At 41.7% G+C, this 11,940-nt stretch overlaps 1 long non-coding RNA gene across 1 annotated transcript; it reads left to right on the top strand.

Annotated features, from left to right (window-relative positions):
* Positions 1–1,025: 1,025 nt before the first annotated feature.
* On the top strand, positions 1,026–9,780 carry LOC118123393. Its single transcript, XR_004698577.2, has 2 exons — positions 1,026–1,204; positions 7,508–9,780. It is a non-coding gene; the product is annotated as an uncharacterized LOC118123393 (long non-coding RNA).
* The last annotated feature ends 2,160 nt before the right edge of the window (positions 9,781–11,940 follow it).

The raw sequence follows: 11,940 nt of genomic DNA, 5'->3' as shown, positions 1-11,940 counted from the left end.
TTGGTAGTTTAGAGTATGACAGGAGGCCCACGTCATATTTCAAGCTCATCATGTTTCATATATAAAATCTGGAAAGTAACTCAAGCTGTCAAATATATAATAGAGTAGTTGTCTCTGAAACATTGTGGAGTGTAAAGTAAAAAAAGGATAACCAGTATAAAAAGAAAATGGAACTATACGAAAGCGTCTCTTAATTGCATTTTAGTACAGTAAACTGCTTTTCACCGCTGCTGATATATTACCTCACGATATGATTCATTAATAATTGTCTAAAATCTGCTAAGAGTAAAATATAAAGTTAACTTCATCCGTGTAACATCAGCTAAGAATGAACGTAGTGTTAAGTGTCTTTAAAATATGTTTGTGCGAGCTTGTTTTCTGGTTATGGACAATAAGGCAGGTTCACTTTAACTTGTAACCATATATATTGGCTGGAATGTAGATTATAGGTTTCTTACCTGTCAAGTAAATATAATTCCAACTTCGTTTATGGATCCAAAAACTATTAAACACAATCAAAGCTGCTTCTATTTGTCACACAAGAGAACCAGGAAGTACACAATAATGGTCATGGGTGCTTAAAGTAATGCTGTGCACCAAATCCCGTTTTTAACCTATATTCTTTTTATACATTTCAAAAATATATACGCCGAATTTGCTATTAACGCTTATTCTTTGAAATGAAATGTCATATGTGCTGGTAACTTCTACCGAATTTCTTAAAAACTTGTGAAAACTTAAAAACCTGATAATTCCCGGGCAAGTTCTGCAGCTGCGAGGTACGTTTTTCTTTCTGTTTTCTAATCGGCTTTATGGACCCGAATTGGAAACGGACACTGAAGGTACACATACCGTCGGAAAGTGTAGATTGTGTTGAATCTAAGGACGTGTGAACCGTGTTTATGTGTTTAATATTGGCGGAGTTATGACTGTTTTATTAGCCTACCTTCGTCCTCTGACAGCCACAGTTGGTCTGTCACCTCACACAGTATCTTTCCTCTGGTTTCTGCTGCTCCTCCGCTGGAAGTCGACCACACAGTTTGAAAACGTCTTGAAAACTTCCCATTGGGTCCTTGTGTTACCGGAAGTGATCCAGGATCCAGTGACCTCACAAAGTGGCAGCACAGCCCCAGGACCTGCAGGGGGACCCTGATAATGGACGGACAAAAGATGGCGGCAAAACTGAGCCTCAAGTTTATATCAGGTCAGTAATGTTCTTCTTCTTCTTCCTTTAAAGTCAAACACGAGGGAATCTTCTGCTTTTACTGACAGAGCTTCACTTTGGACTGGTTCCCTAGCAACCATTATTAATTCATCCATTGTGAAAACTTGTCAAATAAACAGTTAAATGATTTCGTAAAACTCGACCAACCCCCTGAGGAAACCCCACAGAAACCATCAGGAGACTGAAGAGCTGGATTAATCCGCTGATTAATCAAATGGTGGTCGTAGTTGATGACTGACTTTTAATCAATATTCCTAAAATACTTTCTTTATTCATTTTTATAGTCCATGATAGTAAATCTCAAAATCTTTGGCTTTTCGTCTGCTAGTCAAACAAAATAAGATATTACAATATGTTAATGTGGACTTCAGGGAATGATTATGGACATTCCCTAGTAAAATATTCAAAATAAACAAATTATAGGAACACAAAGTATTTAAGGCATTTTTGTTCTCATGGGCATTGTCTGGTTTGTCTCGTATGGCAATTCTAAAATATAACCAAAAAGAGTCCAAAGAACTTTGTATTATGTATAAATATGTTATTTTATCCTGCTATTTCATTTGATACCAGCTGTTACCAGTTGTCTTTATAAGTTCTTCCAAAGTCTGTTTTATTGCCAATAACAATTTACTCTAGTGACCAGTTTGTTGTCCACTCATCTACGCTACAGCAGAAACATATTTAATTAATTCACCCGCCTAATGATTATGGATTATTGTTTCAATATCTCATGATGTGTCATGAGAACGTTTCTTATACGTGTGTGAGACCAGCTCATATTAGTTTTTTTCTATAAATATATCAGTGAATCCATGTGTGTCATGGAAAAAACAATTACATGCAGGATTTCATTGAACAGGAGCAGAGCCGAGTGGCCCCATCATTAACATTTCTACTTCAACCATCTTAATACATCATTAACAGTCGATCTTAAAGCACTTGTGCATTGAGCAACCTGGCATTCAGCCGCCTCATCAGAAGCCAGCTTTGAATCCCTTATTAGAGATTAGCTTCGCAGAGACCCCCTGTGACGCGTTGTCACAGTAAGCCATGTTGGGTTGGCTATCAAAGTGGGTGCCCCACCGAGCTTTAGCGGAGCTCCGTCTTTATTGGCCTGGTAAAGCAGACCCCATGTGGCACGATCTTCAAAAAGTCAAGCAATCAGGGTGATTTGACGGTTCACAGCGGGCGAGAGTGTTGCTCATTTCTGAGACCAATTCTTCGTCGATTCTCCACCATTTTGCAGAGTTTTCAGCTTCAAATTGAATTTGCCAACTAGCAGACGAAGATATTAATGATGTAATAATCCGAGCCCCAAATTCTTAGTATGTGCTATACACTGTGTGATGTTGAGTGATAAAGGGAATAAGATATGACCCTTATCAGTGAGTTAAAGACACTGGCGTATATATAAATGCAGCATCTATTACATGTGTGGCTCATCGTTGAGTTTAGATTGGAAAGTTTTGAGATATTATGTGAACTAGGGCCGGACGATAAATATCAACAATTATTCCAATATCATTTGTATCAATAGCAATAAGTGCAGATACCTCAGACTTGTGAAATGTTGTGTGTTTGTCATTCTCTGTCCATAAAGAAGAGTTGAAAACCACAACCTTCACTCAGGAGCAAACAGTAATTGTGTGATATTTTGATATTTGTGTGATAATCGAACTGTGACCATGTTTAAGACGCACTGAATAATCCCACCATCAAGTGGACTTTTAATTTCACGACATCGTTTCGATTTTACATTACTTCCCAATAAGGAAAACAGTTTGCAACATTCTGCATTTCTATTGACTCTCAACAGTCCAATTAGTTTTAGAAAATTCTGGACCAAGTTTTTGAAGACAGATTACTCTGATTAATAAAATATAAAAAAGATTTAGAGGAGTGATAGCATTTAGCTATGACCATTTGTGCGTTGTGGATTTACTTGCCAGAAAGAGGCATTGGGGGGAGATTTGAATAATTCATGCCAGTAGAACCCATTAAGAATATCCGTGTGGACACTTTTTTGATGTTAAAGACAGTGTATGATCTCGGGGTGCTTTCAAACTGTATCTGGCTTTACTTCTGGTGTCTGTTTTCCCCCTGAAGCGACAAAGATCAACTGACTCCTGTGTTAATTCTGCAGAAGTGTACAGAACAAAAGTCTCCGCTACAGAGTTGGCAGGCAAACCCCTCCCCCCCCCGCTCCTTCGGCATTTAACCGCTCCGCACGTAGCCTCAGTGAGGTCTCTCAAAAGCCAGAGAATGAATGAAATGGATAAAAATAAGGAAAAGAAGTAAGCATTGGAAAAGCTCCTAATGTCAAATGACTTTTGAGTCATCAGTTCAAGACTTTGATTTACATCCTACATTTACCTCAGAAGTTCATCAGCTTGTTAAAAGTATCACTTGAAAAAAAAAAAAGCCCTTGTGAGAATTGCCACTTTATACTTTCTTATTAATTCATATGAAATTAATGTTGTTTACTGATTTTCTGCAAACACATCAGTCCAATCTCCATCCATCTGAAAGGTTTCCCCTCTTGAATTTCACCAAAATATTTGGAGGTGATGCAAACCCCAGCAACAAGCGCTGGGTCAAAACAGGGTTGTGAGATCTCATGGAAACACAAATCATCAAAAATCTCTCTGAGCGCTCTGAGTAGCAGACAAAGAGCGGGCGCGCATGTGAGCATTTGAATGAAAGGTAATTCAACACAGCGCTTGTCACGGATCGCAAAGAAAAACAACATCTAGCTGTTGCCTCCTACAGCATCGCAGCTGTCAGAGACTGTTTTTGTGTTTTTGCCCAGTAGTCACTTCACTTTTCAAGGCGGAGGGCTCGTCCAGAAGCCCCACCTCACTCATTCACCCCCCCAACACACACACACACACACACACAGTGCGGGTGAGCACCAGGGCACAGGCGGTTCAGCCTTGTGAAGCAGGTGAGGTAGAGGTTCACCTGCAGGGCCTGAATTTTTTTCACCTAACCCAGAAATCGCTCCCAGGCAGGACTTTCTACCGGCCCAGGGCCAATCTGGAGTGCACGTTTTGGGTGTCCGCCTCCGACTGCGAGCCTATAAGCTACAAATTACTGTTAGTCAAGCATTGAGCATAAGGGTACAACCTGTCCTCGCTCACATATTCCTGGCAGTGCGATGAATCCAACAGGAATTAAAACACCACGGAGCCCAGCCTTGTGACCCCATCGTGATTCCTTAAGAGGTTATTAGCCAAGGGCCACTGAGGAGGGCTCTGTGGAGCTTCCCACACAGGAGCCTGCAGTGACAGGCCCTGCACAGAAAAACTGCCAGGGAAGCACAATAAAGATAATTAGCGATGAGACCACTAGCCGCCCGTAGTCCCCCCCCTGCCCCCACCGACCCACCACCCACCACCGCCAGCTCGGTATCCCCTGGATGTCTCACCCCCTTCCTCCTCAAACTGCGCTTAACTCATCCCCTTCATCTCCGCTCCTCCAGTCAACGCCGTTCCCCCCCGTTTGTGTGCACGATCTGTCGGACCAATAAGCGTCTCATGCATGCAGAGCGCTTATGTCTTCAGCTGGTGAAGCAATGAACGGGTTACTCTTGGAGTAGTTAACCATTTTGGAAAATCTTTTACGTTTTGTATAGAGCAAGAACCATTAATTATTCTCTTAAACATTTACGAAAATGTTGAAAAATTCCTTATCTCACAGTGTTTAAGGAGGTGGAAAAGAATACCTGGATCCGTCCCATGATGCGGAGCTGAACCAAGATTTAATGGATTCTGCCCCGACCCATTCCACATCCTTCCTCCAAGTTTCGTGTTGTTCCACCCAGTAGGTTTTGCGTAATTTAGCAAATAATGATAATATTGTGTAAATAAGCAAATGATGCCAACGAGTTTGCCATTTCAACTTAAAATGGATGGATGTTATGCCAAACATTTTTTTTCTCTGTCCCCAATTGGCTAAAATAATTAGTTAATGCGGGTTTAATCTTGATATAAAAGAGTTTACAAGACGACACGGAACAGTGAACCTTCAGTCTCGGAAACAGGATAAAATCTGTAGGAAAAAGAAAGCAAGGTAGTCTGATGTTTCGCAGCCCACAGCACTCCACCATTATCCCAGCCCTTCAGCCATGTTACTTCTGTCTGAGAACAAGGTAGTGTAATTTAGAATGCATTTCAGGGCAATTAAAATTTCTCAGGCACAATTACTTATTCCCCCAGTGGGGCCGCCTCAATCAGTCTATGTGTGTAATGGGTTTATGGCCTTGACGCGGCAAACATGTCCTGCCTATCTGCCTCGTGCCTCTTCTCAAGGCTGTGGTTATTAATTGTGGCTAAAGTTGATAAATAAAATCACCAGTGCTCTTAATGCTAATTAGTGTTTGAGATAATATTTATGATTTCATAAGCACATATTTCTCCAAAGGCCCAGGCATTGTGCCCCCATCCATCGGTCATAGGCTGTCTTGGATGTAATCTATCTTTGGGGAGAGAAGAGGCCGAAAGAGGGGCCAGAGGAAACACAGGCAGTAAATACTAATAGTACTTAGTGGGTACTTTGGGAGCAGGAGTATTTCAGGCTATTTATTGAGCTGGGCTACTAAAGCAAAGATACAGGCTTTTATAGATATATGATAAATAAGACTGTCCTCCAAAATGGAAAACATCCCGTGCTGCGTGTGAGACAAATTCTTACTGATTAAATATTACAAGCTTTTACAGGTGTACCTAATAAAGAGAATAATGACTGTATATCTTATGAATTATTACTTTTTAACTTGAGGGCAGCAGAAATAGGATGCTCCACTATGTTGACATTCTAGTGACTGATTAGACACTGATGAGAGCGGTCAGAGTGAAAGAAAATAGTGCATTTATGGACCATTAAACAGAAATAAATCAGTTAAATGACATTTAAATGCCCCAAAACTGCAGAGTCCAGGGAGTAGCACTCAGTAGAGCACACACCTCTGCCAAGGCCTTTTCAGTCCTTTTAAACCAAATTGCCCACAGTTCCCTAAATGTATCTGATTTCTTTCAACAAGATCCATGAATTATTCCCTGCTAAATCAACAAAAATGTTGAAAAAGGCCCTATCTTGCAAATCCTGGATCTCTTTTTTTTTTCCGGATCCACGTCCGTCTTGTCCTTCCAGTAGTTTTTGTGTAATCCTGCTGACAAACGAAGAAACCAACAAACAAACAGGAGTGGCACTCAGTGGAGCACATTCCTCCACCAAGGCCCAACAGTCCCCTTAAATTCAACCAAGCCGCTCCCCATCGCACATGCAATTAGATCAGATCCCTAAATATACCTGATTCTTTTTTTCATCAAGGTCCATGAACTATTCTCTCTATACTCTGTGGGAACTTTTTTCTTTTCAAAAAGCCCTATACTGCAATGTTAAAGAAAGTAAAATAATTTTAGCATCCATGCCTTTGTCTGCATCTGCGCCAAAATGTATTTTCTCATTGCTTTGCCTACGTCCCACACTATCACCACGTTTTGTAGAAATCCATTTGGTAGTTTTTGTGAAATCCTGCTGACAAACCAATACACTGGGGTGAAAACGTTACCTCCTTGTTGACAGAGGTAATTATCGGTGTTTTTGTCATGATTAGAATCATATGACCTGTTGTTAATATAACAAGTTATTTAATATGTTTTGTTTCCAAGTCTCCGTCACCTTCATCCCTTTACAGAAACCTTATTTATAGCTGGATCCATTGTGGCTCCTCAGTACTTTGTAGCCTGCTGAGATGTTCTTGACAGGAACCGCTTCCTCTCCCTCGCCCAGCGCCCCGGCATTGAGAGGCACTTCAGCTACTTTTTAACATCACAACATGTTGGTGCCAGTGGCTCACTGGTCTGACTATTGATCCAAGTCACCACATCAAGGTGAGCATCAGTGCTGCACAGTCCATTGTGGAACCGCATCCTGAAAGCCGAGCTGTCCACAGCTCTAGGCGATGCCCGAAAGAGTGACAAGTGCTGAAACCACTTCAAGGGGGCTAACAGTGCCCTCAGCCCTTTCTAGTCCCCGCTTCAAAGCCGAGCGCAGCCTCTGGCAGTTCACCCCCTCCTCTATCTCCCTCCCTCTCTCCCTCTATCTACGGTCCTCTGGGGTAGCCGGTCCTATTCTCCTCTCCCAGGGCCGTCAATGTCAAAGCTTGAGTGAGTCCAGTCAAAGCTAGTCCCCCTCCCTCCTCTCCTTCTACACACTCACACTTGTTGTTTTTTTTCCTTCCTCCCTTTAAGTTTTCTCTTTCCCTCTGATGCACAGGTCCCATCCCCTCTGCATGACTGGCCCTCACTGACAAGTGGAAATCACAGAGATCCTACTGGCAAAAGAAGGAGAGTGAAGAAGACTTCAGAAACGTGTACCCTACAGCTATCAGTGTCCTGAACTCCAGAATGAAGACACCAAGCGCATCTCCTCCACTATATACTATAAAAACCTGTGAGAACATGTTCACAAAAAATTTAGAGGGGGGCTAGACAAAAAGGTTTGCTGCATGGTGATTTTTTTTGACTTCCTAAGATAAATAAGTGATAGAAAAGAGGGAAGTGAGGGTGCTTTACTTTGCCAAAAGGGACCTTGGGTTTTGCCCTGTGGGCATGGCAGCTTTCATTTTCCTCTTTCCTCCGTTCATATTCCCAGCCGGTTTCCGGAGTTATGATTGAGTTTCACATATTGGAGTTATATCTGGCAGCCAGACTTGTTTATCTGCTGGGGCTGATAACTGTACTGGCCTGAGTGTGAAGCAGAAAGCGAGGGGAGGGAGACAGAGAGTGGGAGGGAGATACAGAGAGACACACCACTCATATATTCTCATCTCCTCCAGTCTTTTCTCATTGATTTAGCATGTCTTCATCAACAGTCTGACCCAGGTACGCCTTTTTTTTTTTCTTTATCTCACACTCCGGCTCAGACCTCTGGTATGGACTCAAAGGGAGGACCTGCCAAGCACGTGTCAGTCAAAGCAGCTGGAAAATTGACTCAACCAAGCCAAGGACACAATTTAAAGGGACATTTGGACTCCATAGTAAAATCCCAGGATATTTTTTAAGCAAAAGATAACCCGGGAGATAAAAAATCTATGTTAGTGTGTCTGTTCATTTTTAATAAGTGTCAGACATTAGTTGAGTTGATGATCGAGTCAGGTTTTCACATGAGGAAAAGAAACGGCGAAGAAAGAAGTAATGAATGACAGAGGGTCAACACACTATTTGGCTCAGTTATAATCTCACTAAAACTATGATGCCACAACGTCTTCAAGACACATCTGTCAAGGACTGGCTGAGTCCAGATGAAAGGAAAGGGAGACAAAGAGACTTCGGGAGGGTCGAGAGAGGGGGAGACAGAAGAGAGGAGGACTGAGGGAGAGAGAGAGAGAGAGAGAGAGAGAGAGGGCGCAGTGCTTGCTGGACCCTGACTGTGTGCGAGGCCTCAATTATTCATGCGGCAGTGCACATGTCAAGAGCTCACAGACAAGCACAACAGCAAGGCCGAGCGCAAATCAAACAGCGCATCCGTGGGCAATGCCCACAATGCACCTGGAGGAACACACCTCGGCCCATTTCTCTGTTGTTCTCGGATAAACAGAGAACAAGGCTACCTGAGCACTGCCTGATTCTCCTCAAGAGCCAAGAGCTGCTGAAATAGTCTTTGTTTGTTTGTTTTTCTCCCCACACCCCACCCACTTTATTTACTCACTTCTCTTTTGGCAGCGGTGTCGGCGCCCGTGGGTTCCATCTTTTCATGGCTCATTAGCCCATTGTTTCGTTCACTTTATTTCTCGCAACCGAGCTTTCATGCTCGTAATGTTGTTTAAGTCCGCCGCCGCTCGGCACTGGTCCCCAACATGTCAACATTAACTACGGCTGAGGTTTGTCTCCTCGCGTGCTGGAGGTTAAAAATATGGCTCCACACTTCCATTCTCATCTTGTCTTAGTTTATCGACCGCTGCCTGGCTGTCTGCTCCGTCTGCTCCGTCTGTCCATGCACTCCCAGGCTTTCTCCCAACACTAATGCAGACTTTTTTCAATATTATTATTGTATTTGTCAAGGCTCCAAAAAAACATCCAGCACCGGGAACTGCAGCTAATCAGACAAGAAATACTTCAAGCCTTTTTGGCTCTGCTTTAATTGTGCTGTAGTCACATATTCAATGATGCGTGTGTCATACTGTCTTAAAATAGCTTGATAACTAACAACTAAATCGACATTTTGTTTTCACATCATCATTTAGCCTGATATTGTGCTCATTTGAGAAATGTTGTGTTTGGAGGGGTCTTATTTTACCATAACTAATGAGTAGAACCTATAAATCCAACCTGTTACCTTCACCAAAGAGGTTATGTTTTCGTCCGTGTCTGTTTCTTTGTTTGATTGTTGGATTATTTATAGGATTTCACAAAAACTACTGAACCAATTTCCACTACAACGTGCTGGAGGGAGTTTGGTGCGGACGTGGATTAACGGACAGACTAAGGATTGCAGTTTTGAACACTCTGTAACTATGTTTTATGGCAAATAAATAATTTAAACTGTCAGATTACTTCCTTTTTTTCTTTACCTCCTTTACTTTTATGTTTTTACTGAGAACTAGATGGTCGTGTGTAGGATTGTTCGACCTTAGGTCAAGGTATGCGCTCATTTTCTGATTACCTAGTGCCCTAATAAGGTCATACTCAGAATCAGCAATAATTTAACGTGGACTATTAGTCTAATTATGTATATATGTATACGTCTTTATCACGTTATAACATCTTTTTGGAGTTTTCACAGCATTGATGTTGCCAACTGCTTGATCTCATAATCACTCTGTTCTCTGTAACAATTAAGCAGGAATATTAATGAAATATTCTATTAACAAATCATGTAAACATCGTTATCAGAATCAGAAAATTTCTGTTCATGTAAATGCCCTCATTAAGCTGATCTTCCCATCAAGGAAACTACTTGAATTACTGCAAAAAGGTTGTTTTAATACTTGTTTCTCTTTTTGTTTTGTTGTTTTAATCATGAAACATTTTACATTACAGTATTATGTCTAATGTTGTTTGTAACTTTGTGTCTTTCCAGGTGGTTTTGGAGGTTAAATAAATATTATATTTAAAAGCTGTGGGCAGCAGTTCAGAGGCCTGGCACGTTTCTCTTCAAATACCAAACATTAAAGAATAACATACATTCAAGATAACCTGTAGATACCGTGTGTACTTAAAATTAAAATGTTATATTTCCTTAAAAAGACTCCACTCTTCTCGTGGCCTGTTAGGCGTCTCTGTATCCTCAAAGCCCTGATTCATGGCCACTCTCACCCAAGGGTCAGCAATTTAACCCACCTCTCTGATTGGCTCCCTGCCGTCGCTGACAGGGGGCACAGATGGGTCAGCATCGGGTCTGCCCCAGGTACAATGGATTCTGGGACAGCTGCCCACATGCTTGGGAGGACTGCGAAGCCACATCACCAGCAGTTTTTTTTAAAGCTGCCACATGTGCATGTGTGTGTAGAGCTGGTCAGTTTGTAGTTTGGCTTTTTTTTAAGCAAATTGTACTTACTTGATTGTTGTTGTTCTGGCTTTGTACCCTCATGGTTGAATGCACTTATTGTAAGTCGCTTTGTACCCTAATGAAACCACATTTAAATTCACTATATCCAATGTTGAAAAACGCCAAATCTCTCAATTCCTGGACTGGCTCCTGATCCAGATTCGCATCAAAAGTAAACAGGTTCTTCTTTGGGTCATGCCACACCCCTCAAAACATTTCATGAGAATCGTTAAAGTAGTTTTTGCAATTAAAAAATAACAAATAAACAAACGCAGATGAAAGAATAACCTTTGTGGATGTAATTTCACTCAAATATTTTGTAAAATATTTTATTATATAATTTATTTTATTTAATATATATTTGCCACTTTCAAAATATAACATGTTGTTTTCGTTGAATGTCTTTCAAAGTGTGTTGTGTTTACAACACGCTCCCTTTAATGTATTTGTACTGCGAGGTTATGACAGCTCATCTGATGTCAACCGGCTCTCCAGACAGTTCCTCACCACCACTTCCCTACAATACTTGAAATACATTACAGGCCCAGTCCCCGTGTGTTTGTATCCTGAGCTGAATCTTCACCTGCCTGACAGACATGAGATGTGCATGGCCCAGGTTTAACAGTCGTTCTGCTGAGGAGTGAAGAGACTTTCTGGAGACATCATTTTACCGGTCAGTGAATCCCATTTCTTCCACAGTGGGGGGAATTCTAACCTGCAGTAATGCAATAATCTAACATGTTTCCTCTGGAGCTGAACTGTTCAACATCAATTTAGAAGTATTTTCAAGGGAGGGCACACTGAGTTGTTTGGGCCGTTCAGATTTTACAGTGAATCCTCCCCTCCCCTCCTCCCCCCTCCCCTCCTCGGTTGGTCATGCAATGTTAATATATTTTCGTGGGTGAAATGGCCTTTTGTTTTCGGGATCAAGCCGAAGAGGATGCAAAGGCTTGTGCAAACACACCACCAGGGAGGTTTCTTCTTAGATATTACATTTCCAACAGTAAGACAAGCTTCACAGGAAATTACCAACAATAGCAGGGTGTGAGGGGGTGTGCAGTAAACCCACAGAGGAGCACAGCAGCCACCGTGTTCCAGTGTGGATTGATGTGTTTGTTTAGTGATACATTCAAACATATGGGGCTTCACTGAGGAGTTTA

Source organism: Hippoglossus stenolepis, chromosome 2 (genome assembly GCF_022539355.2).
Source record: "Hippoglossus stenolepis isolate QCI-W04-F060 chromosome 2, HSTE1.2, whole genome shotgun sequence".
Lineage (NCBI taxonomy): Eukaryota > Metazoa > Chordata > Actinopteri > Pleuronectiformes > Pleuronectidae > Hippoglossus > Hippoglossus stenolepis.
The sequence above is the reverse complement of the archived record's forward strand: the minus strand, read 5'-3'. Positions and strand labels throughout refer to the sequence as shown.